The sequence below is a fragment of the Danio aesculapii genome, chromosome 15, assembly GCF_903798145.1.
Source record: "Danio aesculapii chromosome 15, fDanAes4.1, whole genome shotgun sequence".
Classification (NCBI taxonomy): domain Eukaryota; kingdom Metazoa; phylum Chordata; class Actinopteri; order Cypriniformes; family Danionidae; genus Danio; species Danio aesculapii.
Window position 1 is genome coordinate 20,835,698 of NC_079449.1, and position 24,429 is coordinate 20,860,126.

Consider the following 24,429-nt stretch of genomic DNA (forward strand, 5'->3'; position numbering starts at 1 on the left):
TCTTCTGGATATCATCCCCAAACCAACGGACAGACAGAGAGGAAGATTCAGGAGGTGGGACGGTTCCTGAGGACCTTCTGCAGTGGTCACCAGAGCTCCTGGAGCCAGTATTTGGGCTGGGCAGAATATGCCCAAAATTCACTGCGGCAACCCTCCACCGGACTCACGCCATTCCAGTGCGTCCTGGGCTTCCAACCACCGCTCTTTCCCTGGGATGGCGAACCATCTGATGTCCCCGCAGTGGATCACTGGTTCCGGGAGAGCGAGAGAGTCTGGGACGAGGCTCATCAACATCTGCAGAGGGCAGTCCGTCGAAGCAAGGTAACCGCCGATAGAAGAAGGTCTGAAGAACCCAGATACACACCCGGACAAAAGGTGTGGCTATCCACCCGGGACATACGCATGCGACTGCCCTCTCGCAAGTTAAGTCCCCGATTTGTTGGTCCCTTCACCATCGTGGAACAGGTTAACCCCGTCACCTACAAACTACAATTACCCTCTCACTACCGTATTCACCCTACATTCCACGTATCACTCCTGAAACCCTATCACGATCCTGTTCTTCCCTCCACAGAGCCTGACCACGAAGAGGAACCCCCTCCTCCACTGCTCCTAGAAGAAGGAGCCGTCTACGCAGTGAAGGAGATCTTGCGTTCCCGACGTCGTGGTGGCCAGTTGGAGTACCTGGTGGACTGGGAAGGGTACGGCCCCGAAGAAAGGACATGGGTTCCCAGAGCTGATATTCTCGATCCTAGTCTCATGGTGGAGTTTCATGAGAGCCACCCTGAGTTCCCAGCGCCTAGAGGCAGAGGGAGACCACCACGGCGTCGGAGGTGTCGGCCCTCAGGAGCGGGCCCTGGGGAGGGGGGTACTGTCACGGATTGGTCAGGCTCTCACGATCCCCACTCACGAAGATCACCATCACCTGACTTCTAATGAGCACACAGCTGCATCACATTCACGAGCACCAGATAAAAGCACAGCACTCCAGTCGCTCATTGTCCGGGCTCGTCTCGACGAAAGCGGACAACTGAGCGACCACTCAGCGTAGTCATCCTCAGCTAAAACAAACGCTTTACTTACCTGTTCTCTTTGTATTCCTCCTAGTCTTCCTGGTCCACCCGAATCGTCCTGTCTTCCAGTCCTTCCAAGTCTGTGTCATCCTCTGTCAGCTGTATCTGGTGTGTGCTGTCCATCCTCGTGTATTCCTGTTACCCAGCCACGGAGGAAAAGACCCCAACATCATTCCTGATCCTCCTGGCTATCCTTCATGTGCTCCTTGTTGTCATTTAATAAACACCCTAACGTTTCCTTACCTCTGTCTCCTGTCCGCTTCATAACAATAATATAATTTTAATACATTGTTATATATATTACTAATTATAACCAAATATATATCCTTCATGATATTATAATCCCACATAATTTCCCATTTGTTAACTTTTGTTAATTCGTTAAGCTGAAATTATTATATATTTTTAATTGAAAAGTATTTATTAATCTTTGCTGATATTAATTGTTTTATAATTGAATAAAAATTACAGCATTTGTCATTTGTGAATTTATGTTACAGATGAAATCTTAAACTAAAGTATGACGATTATTGTAAATTATTGTAATTATAGATCTTTATAGTTGTTTCAAACACAAGGCGTACTGCATTATACATAAAATATAAAACCTAAATAATCTTATAATGGTGTAGATGTTTTCCCCCCAGGTTGAACTGCTTTCCAAGAATATGCCGACGATTACATCTATCCCAAAAGCAGCCTACAACGTCTATTTCGTATTTTTATTATAACATTTGCCCTTCCTCATCCTCCCTGACCACACTAAAGACCATTTAAGGCACACTTATTAAACATAATCTAGTGAAGTTATTAAAACAAGCCATCTTACAGAGATCCCTGCCACAATTCAATTACCTGTGTTGCTGGAGGGAGAGAAAATGACAAGACTTCCGCTTTTATAGAGCAGACAAGGAGCATCGTTTCTGTGGCTTCAATTAACACAATGGGGACAGGGCAGTAATGAGCTCGGGGAGGATTTGACAAAGTAAAGTTGAGGTTCGAGTCTGTCTGCCTGCGAGCGTTAAGGGCATTTTTAGGGCCAGGCTGATTTTTCATTTCGCCAGTCATCGTGGCTTTGTATAGCTGACTTATATTTAAGCTGCCAGACGTTATGTTACATACTTAAAGCTTTAAATTCCTTCTGGGATGTTTTTTTCTTAGTTTGCAGTGGGGAAAATGATATTAAAATATAAAATATTTTCTCAAAACATATTTTATAGAAATATGTTGTAAAACTTTACAATATTGTCTCTTTTTAACAGCAGTGTAATAGAATAGAATAGAATAGAATAGAATAGAATAGAATAGAATACAATAGAATAGAATCATAACCATATTTACATTTTCAGTGACCAGAAAATAGCCTTTATAAAATGATCATCATAAAATAAGGCCCCATTTGGTAACATTTGTAAGGTTTTTAATTTTTTTTCATTTTTGCTAGTAAAACGTAATACACTTATTATTTTTTTTTTTTTTTGAAAATTGTGTCTGGCAGTAATTTAATTTCATTTAATATTTTCATTATTTTAAATAACTAATGTATTATTGTATGTAATTACATATAGCATAATTATTGTCATACTTCAAGACCTTATTTGTTAACATTAAATAATGCATTATTCAATAAGGTTTAAGGTTTAACTTTATTAATCCCACCAAGGGTAATTAAATTAGGGCAGTAGTATCATGATACAACAAACACATAAAGAGACAAATCACAAACAATATTTTAAAAAACACAATCCAGCATGCTGCATAATAACTTAATCAATAATACTAAAAAAAGCATTAAGAAAAGACCCAAAACTTGCTAAAATGTAAGGTTATAAAGCCTTATTGTCTCAGGAACAAAGGTGAATTTATATCTATTAGAAGAGCATTTAATGTTTCTAAACCCTCTTCCAGGGGGCAACACAAAAAAAATGGGAATCTCATCACACTTTGAATTTTCCTTAACATTTGTTCATGTAACTCTGCTAGACTCTGCAGAGGCAAACCAATAATCTTGGAGCAAGTCTGGACTAAGTTTTGAAGGCGAACGGAAAGTGAGGAGAACCAGCATTAAAAGGAAAAGCTTAATATACTCTCAATAAAGGTAGTGTAAAAAGTTCTCAGTATAATGTTTTCTACACAGAAAGAGTTCAGTTTCCTAAGAACATACATTCTCTGATGCACTTTCTAGTAACAGCTTTTAAGTTCTGCTGGAACTTTAATGTGGTATCAAGGATTGTGCCAAGATACTTATATTCCTGTACTCTTTCAACTTGTTTTCCATTAAAATATACCGGTTTCAAGGATAATTCATTTTTAACATAAAAACATAATTATTATAAATAGTTTTCATTCACATTTCATTCATTCATTCATTTTCTTTTCAGCTTTATTAATCTGGGGTCGCCACAGCGGAATGAATCGCCAACTTATCCAACATATGTTTTACGCAGCGCATGCCCTTCCAGCCGCAACCCATCACTGGCAAACATCCATACGCACTCTTTCAGACACACACTCCGGTCAATTTTTAGCATACCCAATTCACCTGTACCACATGTCTATGGACTTTTGGGGGAAACCGGAGCACCCGGAGGAAACCCACGCTAACACTGGGAGGACATGCAAACTCCACACAGAAATGCCAACAGACCCAGCCGAGGCTCGAACCAGTGACCTTCTTGGTCTGAGGCGAACGTGCTACCTACTGCGTTACCGCATTGCCCACATTTTATTCATTTAATGTGAAAATATACAAAATTTGTAATCGTATTTGATACGTAATTTATGGTAATGCACACTGCCAGTCATTGAGCATGGGCGGGGTCTAAACTGTGTGACATCACATTGCTAACAGAAACAAAACCTCATGCCTAATGAGACAAGTTTAATATAATGGTAATTAGAAAGTAAAGAGTTTTCAATGTAAGGTGGTTGTTCAGTGTTCACAAACTGCCAACTAACATTTATGTCCAATATAAAAACGGATTTCCATAATAGGTGCCCTTTAAGTTTGAATCCAAGCTGTTCACACTATATTAAAAAAAGAAAAAGCGATTAATACATGAAAACATAACCTGGAGCACTCATCCCTCACTGGTTTACCTGTGAGCTCAGTATCTTCTCCAGCTCAGAGGGTCACTGGGCTATCACTGAAATTGGATCACTTCCCTGTCATGTTGTCGCTCTGTTTGTTGATAGCTCCCTCTTTAATTTCTGCTTTGTCTTTAATCTGCGGGAGCTGGCCCGGGTGCAGTAATCCTCTCAGATAAGTGGCAGACAGATTGTATTTCCAAGCAGCAGCAGCCAAACGCTGAGACCTGTTTATAAGCCCCATGTAAATATGGGCAGGCGGTTAATAGAGAAAGCAGCTGTGCGTTTGTGTCCTCCTGCACCTTAGACAACTCTCTCTTTCTCTCTCTGTGTCTGTCCTCGGGGAAGGAGAAGTTCTGACACTTTTTTTCCCTGGCCCCAAGGTCAGGATTAAGGCAGAGAGGGTGTCACTGCTCTCATTCCTGGAGGTATGAATGGATTTATGCTGACACATAGAGCAGAAACCACAATAGAAGTCTGACTAATGGAAACGTGGATCACAATTAATGGCTCAGTCACTGCGTGTTTAACCTAAATATTTATATACATAAAGATGTAGTAATGGGACGGCATGGTGTCGCATCACAGCAAAATGGTCACTGGTTTGAGTCCCGGCAGAGTCAATTGTCATTTCTGTGTGGAGTTTGCATGTTCTCCCCATGTTCACGTGGGTTTCCCCCACAGTCCAGAGACATGCGCTATAGGTGAATTGAATAAACTAAATTGGCTGTAGTGTATGAGTGTGTACAAATGAGAGTAAATGGGTGTTTTAGAGTACTGGGTTGCAGCTGGAAGCATCTGCTGTGTAAAACTTATGCTGGAATATCTGGCAGCTCATTCCGCTGTTGCGACCACTAAAATAGAGACTAAGCCGAAGGAAAATGAATGAATGAAGATGTAGTAAATACCCCAAAATGAAATAAAGACATGCACACTCTCAGAAATAAAGATACAAAATCTGTCACTGGGGCTGTACCTTTTTTAATTTTGTCCCTAACAAGTCATTAAAGGAACATATTAATATCTAAAAACTACAAAAATGTACCTCACAGTACCTTCTGAAATACCACCAAGTGACAGATTTTGTACCTGTATGTCTGAGAGTTTAGGGTTCATGTTAACCCCACAATAAAAGTTCTGTAATTATTTACACACCCTTCAAATCTGTTATTATGAAATATTCAAATGTTTTAAATAACAAACAATTGGAATAGATAATAATCATTTTTCACATTCAGCATTCCATTCTACATTTTTTAACCAAAATTATTATTATTATTATTATTTGTATTATCATTATTTAAATGTTCATCATAATATAATATAATATAATATAATATAATATAATATAATATAATATAATATAATATAATATAATATAATATAATATAATATAATATAATATAATCAGTGTTGGGCAGTAGCTTAACTGCATTTCTCAGTAGCGTGGCGCTACTTTCTAAATCAAATAGCTTTAATAAGTGACAACACCAACATTCACGGAGCTGTAAGGCCAATGTCTAGCCGATGAAGGTAAATCCATGTGATGGCAAGAATGACAATTTCTTCTTCTTCCTGTTTTACGATGGTTAACAACAAACTTTTTGGTGCGTTACTGCCACCTTTCGCTCTGGTTGGTGACGTCGCAAACCAATCATTGGGCTGACACGAGAAACTTGCTTAATAGAAAGATGACTGAGGGAGAGGAATTATATATATATAGTTTACTGTAGTAAAGGCTAAAGTATACTACGGTAATTACTATTATTTCATGATAGTTATTAATGATACTACAATATGTAAGTTAGTGTAATTTAATGCTTATTCGTATATTTCCCTTTACTATACATTACTATAGTATTTTAAATGCGTAACACCTGGTTTTATTGGAGTTTTTGTTTTTGCTGTTATATACTATAATTTGTTTCTGTTTGGTACAATATTATTTACAGTAAATAACTGAACTGAACAATTCTGCCTCATTTGATTCATTGACAGTTTTAGTGATCACTAAGATATGATTGATAATTTGAGTTGCTTCGATTTAAAAATGAAAGTTGCAAAATTTATGTAGTGTAGCTAATAGCTTAGCTTACTACATTTTTAAAGTAGCTTGCCCAACACTGAATATAATATAATATAATATAATATAATATAATATAATATAATATAATATAATATAATATAATATAATATAATATAATATAATCATCTCTTTTTTTTATTGATTGAATTAAATTAAATAGATTTTAATAGAATTTTTATTTGACAGATTTTAGACAGGCTGTACAAAAATACAAGTATCCCATACATTTTTCACTTAAACCATCAAGGATAAAAACATAATAAAGCCTTGGATGTTTCCATTGTGGTCCTCGCTGTTAAAAAAATAAGTATGGCTGCAAAATACAGTTAATGCACACAACAAACAGTACCTTCACGTTTTAAAACAGGAACAGAATTATTCACAATACAATAACATATAAAAAACCTTCATCATCCACCATGCAAACTAACTGTCCTCGTCCAATAGCCATCTTTTGATGGCTTTTTTGAACCACCTTAAGTCTTTTATTTCCTTGATGGATTTTGGTCATTTGTTCCACATGATTGCACTTGTATATAAAAACACATTTTCCCCACTACTCTTCTAAATTTAAATAAACAAATATTAAAATCCCAACCCCTAGTATTATATGAGTGCTGTTGCCTCACCATTTGAAAATAGCTCACCAAATAACTAGGAACCACATTATTAAACATTTTACATATCATTCCCAGTTTTAAAAAGCATGCTTTTATTAACAGTTAATATGGCTAACTCTTTAAAAAAACTCCGTGCAAATGTGCTCTAGGGTGATTTTTTTCAATGATTCGTACAAATTTATTTTGTGATAATTTGTTTACAACCAGACTTTGTCCTATTGTTATTGATGAAAACTAGAAGACCTTGAGGAAAAATGATTACCCATATACAGCCTAGCCACTTGGTCCTGTCTGTCCGGAGCACCATAGACATGACTTCATGAAAATGACAGAGCAGACCCTATTTCTGAGTCTCCGATTGGCCGAGAGCTGTTGTGTGTTATTATCAATGATGTCATGGGATCCTGGCTGACCCTCCTCACGTCAGATGTCTATCAGTGTGTTTGCGTGCAGAGACGAGGGGCTTTAGCTGAAGGATTTGGCCTTGACACCTCGGGCACGTAGCCTTACTACTCCAGGAAAAAAAAAAACACATCAGGCTTTTTGCTGGGAAAGCTCCTAATTCAATTAGGGGAGAATGAGGCCATCGAGAGTGATTTCACATGCTCTGCAAATGCCTTGAGATCTGATACTTAATCTTGGCAGGATCCACTGCTGTTTTAAGCCAAGACATTAAAACCATTCTGTGTCCAGACAAATGACAGCCATCAGCCGGATGGGGGAGTAGTGTCCTCCTGGCCTCGTCCTCACCGGCATGAAAATGACTGAGCTCTGGGGGTTGTTACGAACTGCGCAATAATATTGGCTATGTGAATGGTAAATGGTTAGATAAAAACTAAACTTAATGAAATAGCATACTCTTCATCCTTGCCAGTGTTGTCATTTCTGTTGTTCTGCAGATCTGTTGTAGGGGGATTATTTTGCTACTGTTTTGATAGCATTTTAAAGCACAGCTTTGTACAGATAATATCATCATGACCATTGCGTTTTACTATTGCAATTGTCACCTGCAGACTCCTTATACAGTATATAGATGTACAGTTGAAGTCAGAATTATTAAGCCTCCTTTGATTTTTTTGATTTTTTAAAAAATATTTCCCAGATGATGTTTAACAGAGCAAGGAAATTTTCACAGTATGTCAGATAATATTTTTTCTTCTGGAGAAAGTCTTATTTGTTTTATTTTGGCAAGAATAAAAGCAGTTTTTACTTTAAAAAAACATTTTAAGGTCAAAATTATTAGGCCCTTAAACTAATTTTTTTCAATAGTCTACAGAAAAACATTGTTAGACAATAACTTGCCTAATTACCCTAACCTGCCTTGTTAACCTAATTAACCTAGTTAAGCCTTTAAATGTCACTTTAAGCTGTATAGAAGTGTCTTAAAAATATTTAGTCAAATATTATTTACTGTCATCATGGCAAAGATAAAATAAATCAGTTATTAGAAATGAGTTATTAAAACTATTATGTTTAGAAATGTGTTGAAAAAAATCTCTCCGTTAAACAGAAATTGGGGAACAATAAAAAGAGGGCTAATAATTCAGGGGGGCTAATAATTCTGACTTTAACTTTGTATATAGAAGTTATATACAGCTGAAGTCAAAGTTGTTTGTCTTCCTGTGAATTTTCTTTTCTTTCTCAAATATTTCCCAAATAATGTTTTACAGAGCAAGGAATTTTTCACTGTATTTTCAGCCTGATCTCACGAGAAAACGTAAGTATTTCATGTTTTGTTAGTTCAGTGGCAAATTTGTATGAATTTGTACAAGTTCAGTCGTACGAAAATGTACGATTTTAAAAAGCAGGTGTGGCACCCAACTCCACCCCTAAACCTAACCGTCATTGGGGGATGAGCAAATCGTACTAAATTGTACAAATTAGGTTGTACGAATTCATACGAATTAGCCATTAAATAAAAAGATACGAATTGCCGTGAGATTGCGTTAATATTTTCTATAATTTTATTTCTTCTGAAATTAGAAATTAGTTATTAAAATATACATAATATACAGGATATAAATAATATATACAAATATAAAAATATATTTTCTTTTTTATTCCTTTTTGCTGCCTGTCAGTTACATTGCTGCTGATGATACAGTGTTGACAGAGATTGCTATGAAACACAAATAAATGTACAGTATTCTCCCCCAAAATGCACCAAAAAATCTTTTTCAAAAATGATAAAGAATCATTATCACCAACCTTCATCTTCCCACTTCATTAATGCCATAATTAATACTTTATTATTGCTGCCTTAGAATCAAGTCCAGTAATGCAAAGCTTATAATAACTGAATCTGGCAACATTGCAGAACGGAGGCTGCACACGCCCTCTAGAGCTCACTACAAATTTATTCAGCGACACGATTTATTTATTTATTTATTTTTCAGTAATTTATTTATTTATTTTTGGAAAGAGGCCTGATTACCATTTCTGTTCATCTGTCCTGACCACACTTGTGTCCTGACCGTTTTCTTGCATGTGCGTCTAGAGTCTTAAGAGACACTGGACCATGATTGACAGTGTGGTGTTGAAACTCTCAGAAGAGAAATGTGTGAAATGTGGATTAACCCTGTTTTTTTAAGGGCAAAGGACAGGATCTCTCCCATAGCCATGGTCTAGAATATCAGATATCACTGATTTGTCTGTGTGATTTTTCAGTTGGTGTTCCGGCATCAAAAGAAGAGCTTTTATTCATAACATAAAGTTTAATTAAACACAAACACACGAAAAAGAGTAACACAGAAAAAAAAATTTTATAGTATGACTAAAAGTGTTGTAATTCTAAGCAAATAATTGCATATTTGATGTTCAGTACACATTGATAGAGAGACAGTTGGTTAATTTATTTAATTTTTTATTTATTTAATATTTAATATATTATATATATATTGATTAATCATTTATGATAAAATATTAAGAAAGTATTATCAAGGTAAGTTGTTGACAATATACCACTGTAAATGTTTTGTAATAATATTTTTCTCATTGTTTTCTTTAAACAAGGTATCAACACAAGGTTGTAGTTGCTTTTTTTGTGGTGGTGGTGGTGGTGGCATTATAAATGTTATGCCAGTCGTACAGAAAGTCATATTTTACTGTAGAACATATGAAGTTATTGATTTCTTGTGCTGTAGTTTGGATGTGGAGAGTTTGTAGGGTTGTTTCAGTCTCTGACTCAGCAGTCTCAGTCTCAGTGTGTGAGAGAGGATGCTGTGATGCTGTCTGTGTCTCTCTTTTTACTTCTTTATATGTTTGCAAAAGATCCCACTCTGATGTTCTCTCCAAGTGTTTGCATGATAGGGACTTTTGTACAGTTCTATCCAGTATTTACAGATTGTTGTTTTGTTTTGTTTTGTTTTGTTTTGTTTTGTAATGTTTTGTTTTGTTTTGTTTTGTTTTGTAATGTTTTGTTTTGTTTTGTTTTGTTTTGTTTTGTTTTGTTTTGTTTTGTTTTGCTTTGCTTTGCTTTGCTTTGCTTTATGTTTTGTTTTGCTTTGCTTTGCTTTGCTTTGCTTTGCTTTGCTTTATGTTTTGTTTTGCTTTGCTTTGCTTTGCTTTGCTTTGCTTTGCTTTATGTTTTGTTTTGTTTTGTTTTGTTTTGTTTTGCTTTGCTTTGCTTTGCTTTGCTTTGCTTTGCTTTGCTTTGCTTAGCTATTTTGTTTTTCTTTTCTTTTCTTTTTTCCACAAGGAGCCACAAGGCTGACTATTTTGTTAAGATACATTTTAAAAAAATATATATACAAATGTAAACATTTTGCCTATTTAAAAAAAAAAGAATGGTTAAGGGAATTTTTTTTAATTTAAATAATTTAATTTAATTACATTTTTTGTTTATACCTATATTTATATATAATAACATATATACCTTAAATCAAAGATTTTTTTTTCATTCATTCATTTTCTTTTCGGCTTAGTCCCTTTATTAATCCGGGGTTGCCACAGCGGAATGAACCGCCAACTTATCCAGCACGTTTTTACGCAGGGGATACCCTTCCAGCCGCAACCCATCTCCAGGAAACATCCACACACACTCATACACTACGGACAATTTAGCCTACCCAATTCACCTCTACCACATGTCTTTGGACTGTGGGGGAAACCGGAACACCCGGAGGAAACCCACGCGAATACAGGAAGAACATGCAAACTCCACACAAAAACACCAACTGAGCCGAGGCTCGAACCAGCGATCCAGCGACCTTCTTGCTGTGAGGCGACAGCACTACTTACTGCGTCACCAATTTTATTTTTTATTTTTTTTAAACAAGTTGAACCAGATTTGAAAGCATTCAAGTGAACCTTTCTGAAACATTGTTATGTCTCAGAACTTAAACATACATTACCAATCATGCTAGATATCCACTTCTGTATACCTTCTTGGTTTCGTGTGTCTGTTTTTTCTCTCTTTTTCTTGGTCACTCAGAAAACTGCCTGTTGTCCTTGCTGAGCTGCACGTCTGCCAGCGAGGAGCGTCTGAGGTGCGTCTGATGAGCATTCTTGTGTCATTGTGTACGAAACATGAAGGTGATTCTCACTCAACAGCTTCCATCACATCCAGCAAAGATGCCTCAAGTCTATCAGCTGTTTCCCTCAAACAGCTGTGCCAAACCTGAAGTGTGCCAACCCAGTATCATCCATCCAGTTTGATGTTATACGTGTGCCAATATAATCCTTATCTTCCTTTTTTAAAGAACACTTTTAGCCACATTTTAGCACACAAAGCCCGAGCTCCTGCTTTTGTAGCCTGAGCCTCTATTTAGAAGAAGGTTTTGGGGGAAAAAAGAAGGGAAAAAAAATCAATAATGTGTTTGGACTCTCAATCTTCCTGGCCAGAAGAGAAGCTGATTTTTTTCTTCTTCTTTTTTTTTTTGGAGGGGGTTGGGGATGTTTTTGTCATTCATAAGCTTCGCTGACAAATCCCTGACATCATTTTGTGGATTGTATCGATAACTTCTTCCTTTGCTGCAGAGGACAAATAGAAATCATTTATCTGCCTTTGCGAGAGGTGAGGTGAGGCCTGTGGAAACAAAGGCTGCTCTGCCAGGCGGCCGTGACATTGGCAGCTGAGGGTATTAATGCAGTGTTGAAGGGCAGAGATCAGTGTGGGACAAGCACAGGCCTGTCCTTGGGCCGTCCCGTGTCTGTTGAGGAGAGGAGAGACAGCTGCCGATTCCCACAGGACTCAAGAGCTCACAGGTGTCCGATGAGTTGCTGAGGTGCCGTGGAGAATTATTCACTTTGATGCATGAATTTGGGGGAATTTGTAAGAAATGGCAAAATCATAATTGATGTTCAGTTCTTATTTATAGATCGGTCATAGTTTTGGTCATTGTTTTTTAGTATGTGGAAGCATGTTTCTGCTCAAGTGTAAAATAAATAAATACACAATTTTACAATAAAAAATTATTAAAATATCATTCATTCATTTATTTTCTTTTCCGTTTAGTCCCTTTATTTATCTGTGGTCGCCACAGCGGAATGCCAGCTTATCCAGTATATGTTTTACGCAGCGGATGCCCTTCCAGCTGCAACCCATCACTAGGGAATCACCCATACACTCTCATACAGTATGGACAATTTAGCTTACCCAATTCACCTGTACCGCATGTCTTTGGACTGTGGGCGACACCGGAGCATCTGGAGGAAACCCACGCAAACGCGGGGAGAACATACAAACTCCACACAGATATGCCAACTGACCTGGTTGAGGCTCGAACCAGCGACCTTCTTACTGTGAGGCGACAGCACTACCTACTGCGCCGTTGCGTCTGCCCTTAAATTATATTATATTATATTATATTATATTATATTATATTATATTATATTATATTATATTATATTATATTATATTATATTATGTTATATTATATTATATTATATTATATTATGTTATATTATATTATATTGGTTTATTAAAATTGTATATTGGTCAAATTAAAACAATGACCATACAAGTAGTAATAATAATAATAATAATAATAATAATAATAATAATAGTTATTATTATTATTATTATTATTATTATTATTATTAATTCATTATCAAAATAGTTGTAATAACAATAATAAATTTAGTTAATACAATTGAGTGGATTGCTGATTGTCAAAAATGATTGATGATTTGTCACAATTGTTAAGATTGTTTCTTAAAACACTTAACTCAAACTTAACTTAAATTTCAAATATATAAAATAATAAATTAAATCAATAATCTATATGCAATAATAATATCTAATGATAATATTCAATTTCTATATGTAATATCTATATACAATAATAATCTGTCTATCTATCTATCTATCTATCTTAAGAGAAAATAAAGAAATTGCACACATTTAAATTTCCTTAAATTTGTAAGATGTGGATAGAAATGACCTCCATCATGTTGTTCAGTGTGATTACTGACATTATCATGCCATACTGACACGGATATGTAAAAATATTTAAATGTTGTATCAGAGAATCTGTGCTTTTTATACAATACAAACATTTCCGAGACGTTTTACAGACAGCCAATGTAAAATGTATTTGAAGGTTCAACAATAGCCTGATACTCATCTCCCTAATGTATTCTGGTCTTGTTTGGTCTCTTGACACTAAAAGCAGCGTGAAGGTCTAAAATATGCCTTGCCACAACTCTTTATTCATGATGCGAGGGGCTGCTGGGTCTCCATGTGGGACAGAGGAGGGGGAACAGGCGATTCCTCAGGCCTGGTTTTACAGTTATATGAGTGAGAAAGAGAAGGTGCACTGCAAAAAAATGCCTTTCTTACTTAGATTTTTTGTCTTATATCTAGTCCAAATATCTAAAAATTCTTATATCAAGAAGCATTTTCTAGCAAAACATTTTGTCTTGTTTTCAGAAATAATATGCAAAAATAAAGTGAGTTTTTCCTCAAAACAAGCAAAATAATCTGCCAGTGGGATAAGCAAAAATATCTTGTTTTTTCTTTAGACATTAGATTGTTTTGCTTACCCCACTGGCAGATTATTTTGCTTGTTTTAAGGAAAACAAGACAATATGTTTTGCTTGTCTAGAAAATGATTCTTGATTTAAGAATTTTTAGATATTTAGACTAGAAACAAGAAAATCATTTTTTTTTTGCAGTGTGGAGGCTCTTGATCCATCATTATTAATAGAAAAAATATGAATGATCACACACGTACATGACCACTTCTGCTCTGCATCATCTGTAAATTAACCATAGATTGCAATCAGGCTGGGTCTGATTAAATATGTTATGTATTAAATGTAGATTGAGGTTCAACTTTTTATTTTTATGTTCTGTTTTATTAATATTTTATCAGTATATTAAAAATAAATTTCAGAAATGTTTTAATTAATTTATTATTATTTTATTAATATTATTTATTGTATTATGTTGTATTATGTTTGAATGGTTGAATAATATTTAAATTAATATTCTTAGAATTAAATGATTAATAATTGAAAAATATATAGTTGAAATCAGAATAATTACACCGCCTTTGATTTTTTTTTTTTCTTTTTTAAATATTTACTAAATGATGTTTAACAGAGCAAGGACATTTTCACCCTGCCTAACTAGGTTAACCTAATTAACCTAGTTAAGCCTTTAAATGTCACTTTAAGCTGTATAGAAGTGTCTTGAACAATATCTAGTCAAATATTATTCACTGTCATCATGACAAAGATAAAAGAAATAAGTTATTAGAAATAAATTGTTAAAACTATTATGTTTAGAAATGTGCTGAAGAAATCTTCTCTCCGTTAAACAGAAATTGGAGAAAAAATAAACATGGAGGCTACAAATTCAGAGAGTTTAATAAATCTGACTTCAACTGTATATTATTGTTAGTTATTTACATTATTAATATTATAAATTATTTGAAAATAAAATTGATTAAATTAACTTTAAATTAATTATAGACTGTAATCAAGGTATCTCGGATTAATTATACATTGATTAAACAGATTCGAATCTTGCTTTTGATTGTTACATTTTAATTGAAATAATTTGTAATAATTAATAATATAATATTGGAATAATTTAAATAAGAATAATTTAAATAATTTAAATAACTGTTATTTTAATCAGATAAAAAATGTTTAGCCAATTTAATTGTAATTATACTTTTCATTTAATGCTTTATATTATATTTTTACATTTTTGTTTTCCTGTAATATTCCGTATGTCATTTTTATTCTTCTTAATATCTTTAAAATGTACAGTTTATGTTATATCCAGTTAAGCAGTGTAATCAGCAGATCAAACAGCAACAATTAGAACAGATAGACAGATGGGTGCTAATTGCTTCAGTCTCAATGACCAGCAGTCAGCACCGTTTTAAGTGCTAGAGACAAGCATGTTGCTGTATTTAGAGGAGAAGCCAGACAGCGTTAATTGTGACCAGTGTCTGGGGCAAAGGTTTATTTTAAAAAGTCTATTTGAGGATCCAAATTGACAGATTAATTGGCATTATCCATAGTGGACCAAACAAAGGTCATGACTGCCTCCTGTAACTGAACCGTCCTTGATCAATCGTCCGCCTGTTTACTTGGCCTCTCCATTCTTTTTTTATTTTAACACTACCAGCATTATTTACAGTCATCAGAAATCTTGGCATCTGTCCGTTGTTCTCTTAAAAATGTCAACACCAAGGAAAGCTGTGTTTTGCTCAAAAGCTGCTGGAATATTCTTCAAAACATTGACTTCCTCTCAGCTTGAAGGTCTTTGTGTTGGCCACATGGCACAATCCGAATTCAAGTGTTTAATTTTCTGCCATTCCCTCTACAATTTGGTGGTAGCATTCCATGTTAATGCCGCTCGGGATAGAGAGAGATATTAAGCTTCCTGCAAGCAGCCGTTGAACCGCCACCTGCCTGTTTTGTGTAAAGCCCGAAAACGTACCTGTTGGCAGCTGCTGGTGCCTTCGTGATAACACATACACTAGCATCTCATTAACTCTGAGCGCACGCTGGAAAAAAAAGCGGAGGAGGAGCTCGGGAAATATCTGCTGCTGCTTTCCAGTTCACAAAGAATGCCACAGAATCGGGGATTGAAACAAAACAGAGGAGAGCCAGCCTCAAAATGAGGACAAATCTGTTGCTTAATTGATGTCATTAGCAGGGAGAGGCAGGTCTAATTCAACTCGTGTCGTGGATTTACTGCTAAGTCATTTAATTTACTCATCAGTCAAACAAAGTCACGCACCTGCATTGACTTTTCTAACCGTGTACGAGTGTGTAAGCTGTCATCTTTTATTTCCCTATGTGCTTATATGCTTGTACTGTAACTCTTTAAATGCCAATTACATTTGTATTTGTTGTATTGTTTAGCACCTAAAAAGTGAACATTAAAAAGATTAGGTAATGTAAGAAGGTAGGGATGTTATTTTCCCTAAATTTTGAGGTAAATAAAATAAGAATATTAAATTTTACTGTTTGTAGATCAGTTGTAAGGCAATCAGCGCACTTTATTATGTGTATGTTGTCTGTTCAACTGCTTGTCAAGGCAAATTTCTGATCAGCCAATTACATGGCATAAACTCAGTATCTTTAGGCATATGGATGTGGTCAAAATGATCCACTGAATTTTAAACCTATAGCATCAGAAGGGGAAAAAAAGGATTACATTGATTCTGTACATGGCATGGGTGTTGATGATGATGGACTAGTCTAAGGCCCAATCCCAATTCTATTTTTGTACCCCTACCCCTACCCCTTCCCCTTTCCCTTGGCCCTTGGCCCTTGACATTTTGAAGGGCTTCAAAATGTACCCTTAAGAAATGGGACAGCACTACAGCACCTGCACACGTCATCATGTCATTGCAATCTCTTGCTTTATGTGAGATCAGACGATCACGACTGCTGCAGTTATTCCAGTTGTGTTATTTTTTGGTATTTATCTTCAGGAAATCACTGAACACAACAATATCATGTTATCATAACGATCTAATGTGGCAATAAGATCGTAAATGTACTGTGCATTTACACTGTGGCCATATTCATTTACGTAAACACACAAAAACAATGTTAACATTATAGCAGACACTGTAAAAAGCTCATTCCCCAGCCACTAGACATTACTGACAGGGTATTTGAGTGTCATCGAGTGTCAGAATGTTGTGGGATTACTATACAGGAGTTATTATTAGGGATTATAGATAGCGAAATTTAGCGCTTTTTATTTTAGCGTGTTTTTTTTTTTTTAACATGACGGTAAAACACGAGCGCCATTATGAATGTGTTAAATCATATGCTTGTTTGTTGTAAAAGTTCGTAAATAATGACAAAAAATTCTAATTTGTGCATCTCCTTACTTCCGGGTGCAGCCATGCTGCCTTTGTAGCGCATGTATTGCTGGTGTATTTTGGGAAATTTTCTTACCCCTTGATTTTGAGTGTGGTCCTGGGAATTCTCTGTTTCCTGGGGTATCTAGCCCTTCCCCTTAGCCCTACGCCTTCAAGCTATAGAGAACTGGGACACCCCTACCCCTTCTTGTGAACGTGCAAAACGAGGGGTAAAGGGCAGGGCTAAGGGGTAGAATTGAGATTGGGCCTAAGTAACTGCTGGATAATCATGCACAACTATATCTACAGATTGGTCCAAAAAAGAGAAATATCCAGTAAGTTGCACTTTTGTGGACAAAAATGTTCTTGTTGATGCTGTAGGTTAGAGAAGAGCAACTGATTCAAAGTGATAGAGAGGCAGCAGTTACTCATATAACCATTTCTTTCAACAAAGTTCTGCAAAAGAGCATCTCTGAACCCTCAACACATCAAACATTGAAGCAGTTGACCTACAGCAAAGAAAGACACCTGGGAGTCAGATAAGAACAGAAATTGAGGCTACAATCGAGACAATGAATTATTGAAAAATGTTGCCTGATCTGATGAATCTTGATTTGCATTACCATTCAGATGGCGGGGTCAGAAATTGGGTCTCTTAGTACAACCTGAGCGTTGTTTAAGTACCAGATTACCTGAGACCAGTGTACCCATCTTAGGATGGCAGCTTTATATTGCTCCATGTGTAAATGCTCAAATCATCTCAAAGTAATCTCTTGAACTTGACAAAGAGTTCACTATTTTCAAAAGGCCCCCGAAGCCGGCAGCTAGCTCTCTGCAATTCTCACATAGTCGCCTGCTGAAGCTAAGCAGGGCTGCACCTGGCCAGTACCTGGATGGGAGACCACATGGGGAAGCTAGGCTGCTGCCAGAAGTGGTGTTACTGAGACCAGCAGGGGATGCTTGTCCTGCATTCTGTGTGGGTCCTCACACCCCAGTATATTGATGGGAACTTTATTCTGCTCAGTGAGTAATCTTTTGGATGTGACATTAAACCAAAGTCCTGACTCTCTGTGGCCGTTAAAATTCCCAGGATGTTCTTCGAAAAAGAGTAGGGGTTTAAGCCCGGCATCCTGGCCAAATTTGCCCTCTGGCCTTTGTGTCTATCATGGCCTCCTAACCATCCACATATCAGAACTGGCTTCATCACACTGTCTCCTCTCCACCTAGTAGTTGGTGTGTGGTGTGTGGTCTGGCACAAGATGGCTGTTGTCGTGCCATCCAGGTGGACACTGCACACTGGTGGTGGATGAGGGGATTCCCCCAAAAATGTGTATAAAGTGCATTGAGTGTCTAGAAAGCACTCTATAAATGTAAGGAACTATTATTACTATTATTATTATTATTATTATTATTATTATTATTATTATTATTATTATTATTATTATTATTATGTAGTCACCAGATCTCTGTCCTGTAGAGTGCCTTTGGGATGTGGTGAAAAGGGAGATTCATAAAGATCATATCAGATGTGTAGTCACCAAATGTTCAGCAAGTGTATGATTCTGTCATTTATGGATCAGAAGAATGTTTCAGGACATTGTTATATCAGGATGTAAAAGTTAAGGCAGTTCTGATGGCAAAAATGTCCAAACCAGTTCTTGCAAGTTTGACCTAATTGAGTTGCTTGTGAGTGTTCATATTCAGAAAGTAGTAGTATGTGTGGCTAAGCTATTGACAAATTCAGTTCCATTTTTTTTTACTTTAAGTTTGTTCAAAGTACTGAAAGTGTGTGAGGGAGAAAGTAAGAAACAGAAGCACTCAAGTAAAACTTGCTGAGTAGAGAGACGAGTCAGAGCTGAAAGATCGCGTGGATCTGCTGTGACAGGCAGGCACGTGAGGCAAAGTTGTGTGTGGCAAGGACAGAGACAAGGTCAGGGGTGTCCTCTCAATGAGGGAAAGTGCATCAGAAATACAAGCCCATTTCTCCACACTATTGTTGTGCCTATCCTCTTGTGCATCCAACTTCATTTCCACTTCAATTTTTAGCAACCTTCTGCTCGTCTCTCAAGGAGATACGATACAAGCTCTGACACGAATTAGCCCTCAGATTGACTGATACTGCAACGCCCAGGGGACGCTGGGTAAAAAAGCTCGCCTCTACCCTCCCCCCAACACGTCCCACTCTTTTCTCTCTAACCCTTCTCTTTCCACGCTTCCTCTTCGTCTTGTTTTTCCCTGGTGCCTGCTTGTCAGTCACCTGTCTTGGCGACATCACCCTCGCCTTCAGAGTTGACAGACAGGCGCCGCCGGGTTCTGACGGAGTAATTTGCTCCGAATTTACAAAACGCCTGGCATCAAAGATGGCAGCAGGGTCGTGGGGAAGTGATTGCATTAAGAGCGGAGTTGAGTGGTCTATTTCCACTCATCAACACCACTGACAGTCAGGGCGGAATGACATTTGGTATTTTCCTACAAGTTTTTAGCAGGCATCAAGGGCGGAGACATTGATACACCTCTTCTGTTAAACCAATGGCAGCCGAGGCCACAAAACTCCATCGTAGACATTTAATCTCACAAAATGAGCATTTCATAAAGAATGTATTAGCTGCAAACTCCAAATATCCCAACATCAGACTGTCAAAAAGCAAGTAATGATTATTGTTGGATGTTCTTAAGAGGGCCGAATGCTGATCTAGGCTCCGAATCTGGAAGGAACAGAGGGATTCGCAATCAGGTATTGATGGAGCAGAGAAGCCTCATCTTTCGCTGTCCCGCGATGGGGCGATTCCTCACCAATATTATTGATTCTTGGCAGGGAGCTCATCTATTACAGGCTGACTAAGGTCAGATCAACTGGGCTTTATTGCTGAGTAGAGGCATTCTTTACTTGTAGTGCCACTCCAGGTCAATTTCAGGCCCTCTGCATCTTTAAAAGCCCTCTATGTCTGCCTCATCACCATTATGTAATACAGATTTCTTGTGTGGTTTTAAATGAGCATTTGGCAGTTTTCGAAAGGACTGATTGAATCTGTATTGATGTGTTGTAGTCAGAGAAGGATCACAATCCTTTTGCATAGAATTTGATCATTCTTGTATTGAAATTTCGCTTTATATATTAGTATATTATACATGTGCAGCTTATATTTGTGCAGCTCAATTTATAGCTCAGTTAAAATACTGCATTTTTGAGACTGAATATTATGAATATTCATGTCATATGTCATTGTTGTATGTTTTGACTGTTTGTTTTTGTTGTTGTTTTTGTTGTTGTTGTTGTCAGGTCATCATAACCCTGTCATGCATTCCTCATGGTGCAAGCATAGCAAAATCCTCTCCCCAGACCCCTGACCAGTGGGTTCAAAGGTGTATATCCTCTGGAATGCTAATAGATACTATAGCACATGTAATCATTTTGTGCATGGAGTCACATGAGTCTCCAACAACAAACACACAAACATCCATACACCAGACAGAATTTGTAGAGTTGCAATTTAAACAATCTCTTTCTTTCTTTCTTTCTTTCTTTCTTTCTTTCTTTCTTTCTTTCTTTCTTTCTTTCTTTCTTTCTTTCTTTCTTTCTTTCTTTCTTTCTTGCTTTCTTTCAAACATTCTGAAACATGCTTTAAAAACTCTTAAACAATTAAAGGTGCAGTGAGTGATTGTCTTTTTTTTCTTGTGCAGGTCAAGGGTGTAGAATTAACATGGTTGGAGGGGACGTATCCCCACCAATATCTACCAATTACTGAAATGTCCCTACCAATAATTTAATCGACTTCAAAATAAAATAATGCTCTGTCAACCCTTAGTAACCTACTTGTGCACAAAGGGTTGAAGTCAAGTTTGCTTGCGAGTTCGATAAAACTATTAACCAAGACTGTGCAATTAATTGAAATTCAGTTTGAATTTGGCGTTCATGATTATGAAAAACAATAATCGGCATAAAACGTCACACACCTCTTTAAATTTCTCTACATTCATACCTCGTCGAGCCAGATTGCAGTAAAATCATGTAAATTGACTTTTGCAACATGGAACATGATTCATTCATTGTTATTATTAAGTGTTTATTTTATATTATTAAGTACAAAAACAATTTGTGCAATGCATGCGCTCTATTGTCCCCACCAATGTCAAGAGCGAATTTACGCCCTTGGTGCAGGTTGAAAGTCTCTTCACATTCCGATAGTGCTGATAAAGTGAATGATCTAAATTTATTTATATGTAGTTTTTATATTCCGGGTAAGACATAAGACTAAAAAATGTTCATCTAATTAAAAATCGTCAGTCTGACAATTAGAAGTCAATTACGACAGGTATCTCAAACCGTCTGTCTTTCAGAAATTGTATTTCTGTGCAGCCTGTCACACAAATAGTTAAGTCACTTGCGCATTCATGTAAAGCATGGATTTACAGCTGACAGTATGAGTGACATCAGGTAAACTCACCAAGCATCAACCTGAACTTCTTTCTGGCCTTGTACCCATGAAAAGAAAGATGGATTTTGAAAGGGGTATTTCCAAAAATGCAGAACTTTTCTAAACCCTGAATCAATATCGGAGTTACTTTTGTACAATAGAGGGAAATGGCGTTATGCAGTTCAAAACCACGATCTGCGTACCATGGCTGAAGTATTACTTTTAGACAGGTATGTTTTAAAACTATTTTTGTCGCGCAAAGCTTATGTAGATAGTGTTCTTTTTTTATGAATGGGCTCGGAGGTGTGTTTTAGTCATTGAAAACGTCCGACAAAAGATATTACACTGTTTTCAAATTCATGGGGTATCTTTTACAGGAGTGATAATATAGTCAGTTAAGTGAAGTTTAATATTAAAATAATTTCCAGAGGAGCATGTGCTCATGATTGATCCTCCAATCAAAGGATCCCAAATCCTCATTTCCTTTCTCTCCTTCTCTCCTTCTTCGACCTTTATCCAGAATGGGCGGCACGGTGGCCCAGTGACTTGCACTATTGCCTCACAGCAAGAATACCAATGGCAACGTGTCCTCGCTCGGCCAACGGGTATTTCTGTGCAGAGTTTGCATGTTCTCCCCCTGTCATTGCTTGGGTTTCCCCCAGGTTCCTCCGTTTCCTCCCACCATCCAAATATGGTCTATATTATACAAAATAAGCCTAAATCTTACTCTCAGGAAGTTCACCTTAGCATCAGCAGCAGGGGAGTTTTGAGATCGACCTGAGCTCAATCTCCTCTCTCCCTGCAAAAGGGAGGGAGCCCTGTGCCCGAGGATCCCTTGAGCTCTGGACTCTCTCCCGGGACATCATGCCCAACAAGCTATGTATAAATCATGAGCTAAGTGTGAATTCTTGAAACAGACCTAAGCATTCATTTAGTTGTTCAAGTGTAAAAGGAGATGAAAACAAGCGATGTACAGATTAGCGAGCACAATTGAAAATGAGGTCACTCGTCTAAGAACTGTAATTTAAAACGATAACTTTTTCTGATGATTTCTGATGATTTTTTTTTTTTATCTGATTTATTTAGTTGATTAACAAAACACAAGTAAATTGTGCTCTTCCGCCTACCTAACTTTACTGAGGTCAAGTTTGAGTTACATTAGCACATTCATTAATTTTTGAACAGTGACAACCTGTGACACGCTCGCACTCTAACATTACTTTGAATATTGCGTCTGAAATAGCATGCAGGTATGGCTTAATGACTTAATTGACTGTGAATTGTATTTTATAGTCATTGGCTGATTATATGATTTCACTATTTAGAATTTGTAAACAATACAATTTACGGGGATGCAAATAGACACATTTAGCATGCTGGTGTCTCAGCTTGATAGATGCGTCTGTGGCAGCTTGGTTGGAATCTGGTATTCTGAGTTAATCTGCAGCAATGACCCTGTCGGCTGTGATTGGGAATAGAGGAAGAAAATGTGTAGTCCCTTTACAAAAAGAACAAAACCTCACCTCTTTTTACCACCATTAACCCGTAAATAAAATGAACACAACATTATGAGCCAGGATCACACGCTCAGCCTATCAGTGCATTTCAGCCATCCGGATGCTGATTTATATTGACAGGGACACGTTTCAGCTTCGTCTCTATTTTTAAAGAGAAAGTCCAATGTGCGAATATAAAACCAACTTTACCCCAATACCAGTTTTGGGGAAATATAATTCCTGCACCATCTGGCCTGTCAAGAACTATGCTGGATAAAGTGTGTGTCTCCATAGAGTTTGATTGTCTATCATCATCATATAGTCATCTATTCGGCGTTCATGACTTGGCTGAGGCATGGCTTTGGCATACCTGTCAATATTGTGATGTGAATATAAGGAATACCCCCCCCCATTACTAAATATGTTCAGCTGGAAGTAATTTATTGTAAATAAACAGTTAAACAGTCAGTAATATGTTTTATTATTATTATTTACAAAAAAGTATACATTTGCAGCAAATAAATTAGCAAACGGTTATAAAGAAATAGAATTAAGTTATCAAATTTCATGAATCTTTTCTTCACTGTATAACTTGCACATTCTGATTAAAGAGCAACGAATGAATCTCTCATTTATTTAGATTTTTCGTTTGATCACATTAAATAACAGAGGTGTCACATTAAAAATGCACACATCTAACATTATAATGAAAGCATTTGATAGCTTTCCTAACTTTTTAGGCTCATTTAGGACAAAATTTGTTGTGTTGGAAAGAAAACTCACCAAGATCGACTGTAACACGGGGAGTGACAGAGACAACTGGGTTCGAATCCACGTGCAGGTTTATTCAAATGGTCAGGCAAGCAATGGTCAACACAGGTGCAAACAGATGTATAAAGGCAGTCCAGAATCGTAGTCAAAAGTATCAGGCGAGAGGTCGAAAGGCAGGTGGCAGGCAGGGACAAAAAGATAAACTAGGCTAAGGTCAAAACACGGGAAAACAAGACAAGGAAAAACGTGTTGAATTGTCACTATAACAGAAAACAAGACTCGTCAATGGAAGTTCTTCTTCTTCTTCTTCTCATGAGTTTTATTGGCGGTTGGCATACAACTTCTAGGTGCATTACCGCCACCTGCTGGTTAGGAGTGTGGGCCATCGGCAATGGAAGTGAGTGTGTGTGTTGTTTAAATAGTGTGTAATCAGTCTTTGACAATCCTCAGGTGGTGCGAGTGTAATCAGTCAGAATGAGGAAGCATGTGTGTGTGTGTGTGTGTAAGCGAAGTGCATGTATGAAAATGTAGTCCAACAATGGCGGATTTGTAGTCCATTAGTGTTTGTGTGTGAGATCCAGCGATCTATGAAGTACGATCA